We start from the raw sequence: 6,215 nt of genomic DNA, 5'->3' as shown, positions 1-6,215 counted from the left end.
AACATCTCCAGGACACCCTCACCAATCAACCACACCGCCCTGTGGCCCAACATTTCAACTCTTCCTCCCACTCTCCAAGGACATGGAGGTCCTGGATCTCCTTCACCGCCGCTCCCTTACCACCAGACGCCTGGAAGAAGAACGCCTCATCTTCCGCCTCGGAACACTTCAACCCCAGGGCATCAATGTGGATTTCAACAGTTTCCTCATTTCCCCTTCCCCGACCTCATCCTAGTTTCAAACTTCCAGCCCGCACTGTCCCCTTGACCTGTCCGGACTTGTCCGACCTGCCCAGCTCCTTTTCCACCTATCCACTCCACCCTCTCCTCCCTGACCTATCACCTTCATCTCCTCCCCCACTCACCTATTGTACTCTATGCTCCCCACCCCCACCCTCCTCTAGCTTATCTCTCCATGCTTCAGGCTCTCTGCCTTTATTCCTGATGAAGGGCTTTTGCCCGAAACGTCGATTTTGCTGCTCATCGGGTGCTGCCTGAATTGCTGTGCTCTTCCAGCACCACTGATCCAGATACTTGAAAAACACTGTCCAGTAGCTCAAAGGCGAATGACTGCTTATGTGGGAGAACAGCTAGTCCTTGCTCAGAATCTGATGACAAAAGAAGGTCAAATATTGGTACTTATGGGTGGCAAATTGCAGATGCTAACCAGGATATTGCTACTCAGTGCTACAGCAAAATCTCTACGATATGGATGCCTCAATGGAACACACCCAGTTTTTCTCGGAGAGACTTCAGCCAGATTGGCTAATGTGTTTTGTCATTACATCTGATGATACACAGGAGGACCCCTGATATCTGTCCTGATTTTAATCTCTAAACTAAAGTGAAAAGTTAAACCAAAGGTTGAAAATACAAAGACAAAGAGAAGTAAAAGTGGAATGTGAAAGATTGGTGGGATATGGGCCGGGACAGGAAGATGAGATTAGTTTGGGATTATGGTTGGTATGGTCTGGTTGGATTAAATGGTACGCTTCTGTGCTGTATGACTCTAGAGGAAATTTTAATCAAAACTTGAATAAAATACAGAATTAGCTAGAATTTACAGTTTAGAAAGAGGCCATTCTGCCCTAATGATCCATGCAGCACTGATGCTGCATATTTGAACCCATCCCCTGCTCATTCATCAAACTCTGTCTGACAGCCTTTTCTTTCATTTATGTATCCAAATGCCCTACAAATGCATCTTTATGATTTGCCTCAAATACTGTGCTTGTTGGAAATTTCTAGATAAGCATTCTCTCAGCAAAGAATCCCCTCCTGAATTCCTTAGTGGTTTTACTGGTGACTTTCATATCTCATATTCTCGTCCTCCACAAGGAGATAATAATACTTTTAATTTCCTGCAAACTTCTACAATTTTCCTGTATTTGATTGGTGACTTGCACAAAAACATATACTTTGGATCAAAATACATTTAGAGTTAAATTGTTTCAATATTATCCTTGCTGTGTCGGAATCCAAAACAGAAAACACAACCCAACAAGGACATTACTATGAAAAGTCCGGTGAAAGTTTGAAAACCTTTAATCTCAAAACCTCAAGTGCTTCTGGCAGGGTATTTCTCAGAAAGATACACCTTTTAAAACAATGCAATAGAAGTTTAGACCCATTGAGCTGGAGTGGTGGATAGGGATGCCTGTCACTATCTTTAATTATGTCAATTGGCTCCTGAAAATGTTCCGGGAACATTCCAGGAATGTCTACCTCACCCTTTTAAGGAATTGAGTGTGTCTGTTAGCAATTTAAGACTCCAGTCTGATCCATGCACTTTTCCATGGTCATTGATCTCAGCCTGGGGTTTCAGCAGGGGATGCTGCAGTTGGTCTCTGTCTTTGGCCAGGGAAGATAAATCAGGCTTTCACTACCTCACAGAGCATCGACACGCCAGTAAATCAAAGCAGCATTGCATTTACTCACAGACTGATGGCCTAAGGGGATTTTGGGGCCTTCCTGTTTCAATGAAATTGAGTGAGGTACCATAACCTGGAAAGGGTGAGTGAACTGTACGCCAGTGTTAGTTATAGTGCAGGGAGGAAATGTAAAGAAATAAACAGGGGGGAGACAGGAGTGGAGGAGAACAAGGAGGAGGGCGTTAAGGTGGTGAGGAGGAGGAGGGAATGGGCCAGGGAATGAAAAGGGTGAGAAGAAGAGAGGGGGGGGAATGGAGAAAGGGAGGGCTGTGGTAAGAAATGCTGCTCAATCTTTCTCTGATCCATGTGCTGTATCAGATAATAAAATTGTTTTATTCGTTAAAAATAAAAACAGACTACTCAGGCAGCAAACAATATTTATCGCAAATATTGGCAAGACTCCCCTTCACAAGACTCTTTGGTGCATCATTATTTTTAATTCAAAGCTCATTTCAATGGATCCCTCCTAAAACCACAAAAACTAACTTGCTTTATAAAAGTATCTTTGGTAGACAAGAAACACTTCTGTTTGACTTCCAAAGACAATGTTATAAAGAGGGCCCACAGTGACTGAAATTATGTCTAGACAACACAATGAAGAAAAATACAATATTAGCACTCATTTAGCTCCGAACAGTGGCGCAAAACCAGTGAGATTCTTGATACAACAATATAACCAAACATTTCTGGGTTTTTAATGTGTGGGTATAATTAAAAAGGTTCTATGCCTTTGTTCAGTAAATATACAGTTTTATTTTGCTGCATTTTAAATTAATGAAACTACATCTGTAATGTTTATAACCATTTTTACTTAATATTGCAGCAGATCTTCTTTCAGGATCTCAGATATATGGGGGCTGGGGCCAGCTCCCCTGAGCCATGTAAAATGCAGAGTAAAGTTTGAACATCTACCTCCTGGTGGGATACAGAAAATAACAGATAAAGACCAGCTGGTCCATTCAGGTGGTCTCTTTCAATCGATTTGCAACTATAGCTCATGCAACCCACCCACTATCAACCATTTTGCTTCCCGGAAGAGACAACAGAAACAAAAGCCTCAACTAATTCAAGGGAAAAGGAATTTGGCAACCCCATTTCCAAACCCATGGAGCTCCCTATGTTTCAGAGATCACAGTGATCATGACACACATATACCAGTACTTCAACTACGCTAGCCAGAAAATTCAGCCAACTCTTGAATGTTTGCCAGGAATCAATGATCCTATTCCAAAGCAAACACCACAAAACATCTAGCCCCGTTGTTGCTCAATGTTCCTTCAAGATAATGCATTGGTACTTTCAGATGTTATTACAAAACCTAAGCAGTAAACCAAGAACTTTGCAACAGGATGTTTTCAGCACTAAGGGAAAAAAGACTTGATGAGGGAAATCAATTTGAGATTAGATGGCACCAACTGTTAGAAACTATAGATTACAAGGAAGAATTGAGGTTGTGAATTGACGGGCTTTCAGAATGTTGAACATCTACTTCTTGGTGGGACACAGAAAATAACAGATAAAGACCAGCTGCTCCATTCAGATATCCCTTTCAGTCAATTTGCAACTATAGCTGATTCAACCCATACACTATCAAGCATGTTGGGCCTGGGAAAAGGGGTGGCATCGGAAGTCACTACCCACCTGGCTTCAGTATTTGGGTGTGAGGAGATCATGAATAACAATGTTCGGCACAACTATGCTGTACGCCTACAGGTTTAGTCAGAAACCTGTGACTATTAATGGTTATAAAAATGGGGTCGGATGAGACATGGGAGGCTCAGAGTTGACAGGAACTGTTAAAAACAACAGAACATGAAGGATGGATTGAGTCACCTGGAATAACAGGCCGAGCCTGTAAGTCATAGCAGAGAGCCCCTGAGAAAGCCTTCCATCTTCAGCCACACCTCAGCTGTGCAGATGAAAAATGGCCACCAGCACATATAGAGTTATTTGTTTTGCTTTGGCTATGGGAGCAGGCTCCACTTAGCCTTCAAGGGGCAATTGCATTAGATTAGATTCCTTACAGTATGGAAACAGGCCATTTGGCCAACAAGTCCACACCGACCCTCCGAAGAGTAACCCACCCAGACTCATTCCCTTACCTACATTTACCCTAACTAATGCACCTAACACTACGGGCAATTTAGAAGGGCCAATTCACCTGACCTGCACACCTTTGGGAGGAAACTGGAACACCCAGAGGAAACTCACGCAGACACGGAGAATGTGCAAACTCCACATAGACAGTTGCCCAAGGTGGGAATCGAACCCAGGTCCCTAGCACCGTGAGGCAGCAGTGCTAACCATTGAGCCACCGTGCCACCCTAATCAGGCACTCAAAGATTTGAAATTAATTACAAATGCCATTACATCAATCTGCATGTGAAGCTCATGCATTGCCAACAAGATGAATTCTGTGAAGCAGAAATTATAACAGGCAACCTTTAAAGTGTGGCTGTCAATTCCCAAACACATGCCATTTAGAGTACAAAAGTAAGGAAGTTGCGGAATGATGAGACAGCATTTTGGCTTCAACCGGAGTAGCATGTCCAATTCTGGGTGCTGCACTGTAGGAAAAATGTGAAGGTATTTAGGTAGATGCAGAACAGAAAAGGATGGGAATGGTTCCCAGGATGCGGGACTTCAGTCCCACTTAGAGAAATGAGAGGTTGACAGGTGACTTTTATAGAGATACTCAAAATCATGAAGGCTTTGTACAGAATAAGTAGAGAGAAACTGTTGTGTTGGGCTGAGGGATCAAGAACCAGAAATCACAGATTAAAGGTGATTGATAAATCAAACAAAAGTTGATGTGAAAAGATTTTTTTTTAATGCAGTGAGTGGTTATGATTGAATGTATTGCCTACGAATGTGCTGGGGGAGATTGGATTGTGGTTTTCAAAAGGGAGTTGGAGAAAAACTTAAGAAGGTATTAAATTTATCGAGTATGAAGTTTACAACTCTGCCCTCAGATGTAAATGTAACTGCCAAAGACAAGGATTGGTGAAACAATAACATGGATTATTCAGTTGAAGACAAGATTATATACAAATAATGTTTACAGGAGGACATCCAACTTCTACCACGGCTGCTTCAGACAGCCTGCAAGTAAGTCACACGGTTGAGGTATATAACAATTGATGATAGTTTAAGAATGATCCCCTTATAGATGCATGTTAACCTATCACAGCAATGGGGAAAGGGCAGAACAGCACTGAGTTGTTTAGCTTACAGGCAGCGAGTGTGGACTCAATAGTTTCCTTTTGTGCTGTAACAATTTGATAAAATAAAACAGGTTAGAACCTTTAAACTCTCACAAATTCATGTTGCAAGTTAACATAAATGACACAGAACCAGCTTACAGCTACTCAGAACATCTCAGAAAATGAACATTTAAAGCTGCATGAGAGAAAGCAAAATTTTCAGAAGTTTCATCAAGTACTTATACCATGTAACTGAAAAACAGACTTGTAGTGTTCTTCTTCACTTTAAACTTATCCTTCATTAAAATGTTGAGACTACTCAGTGTTCACCAACTGGTTGCGCACCAAAACCCATGAGTGCAAGTCGATAAATAAGACCAGATCAGTCATAGAAATCAAAATTCAAAAGCTTAAATGTTTATTGATGAAATGGGGCACTGGGTCAATGTTAAAGCAATACTAAATTATGATACATCTTGTGGGATCACTGGGCATTTTAAAATAATTGACATTGGCTAAATGTCCAAAAGAGATTGATTGCTTTTAGCCCATAATGGGCTGCCTGGTTCTCTCTTGTCTTTGAAGGCCTGTGATTTGAAGGGGATCTGAACAAGCAATTGTAAGCTGATAGCTTACTGCAGCTGCTCCCAGCAAAGCAAGCTTCCTGCCTCTAAGCCAGTAATGCCCAGTTTATTTGTCTGTAAAGGGGGTGAGATTATAGAATCCATCAACATTCAAATCAGTCTAACTTGCACAATTTATGAACATGGCTATAAGCATTCTACCATGCTACCATTCATGGTCATAGATAATGTGTATAAATCTTTAAACATTGGTCACTGATGCTAATGAAATAAATTACCACATCAAATTCAATGAGCTTTTAATTTGTTTGTTTTAAGATTTAAATAATATATTGCAGCAGAGTTCAAACCAAAATATTTAAACAATACCATGAAACATAAGGTATAAAGAACAATAAACCAGTACCACTGATGATGAATAATGACCAAAGATTAAACTCCGTTTAAAACAAGTGAAGAGGACACTCAGAAAAGTCCATACACACTGTGTTTAATAGT

This window comes from Chiloscyllium plagiosum, chromosome 13 (assembly GCF_004010195.1).
Source record: "Chiloscyllium plagiosum isolate BGI_BamShark_2017 chromosome 13, ASM401019v2, whole genome shotgun sequence".
In the NCBI taxonomy this organism is placed as follows: Eukaryota; Metazoa; Chordata; class Chondrichthyes; order Orectolobiformes; family Hemiscylliidae; genus Chiloscyllium; species Chiloscyllium plagiosum.
The sequence above is the reverse complement of the archived record's forward strand: the minus strand, read 5'-3'. Positions refer to the sequence as shown.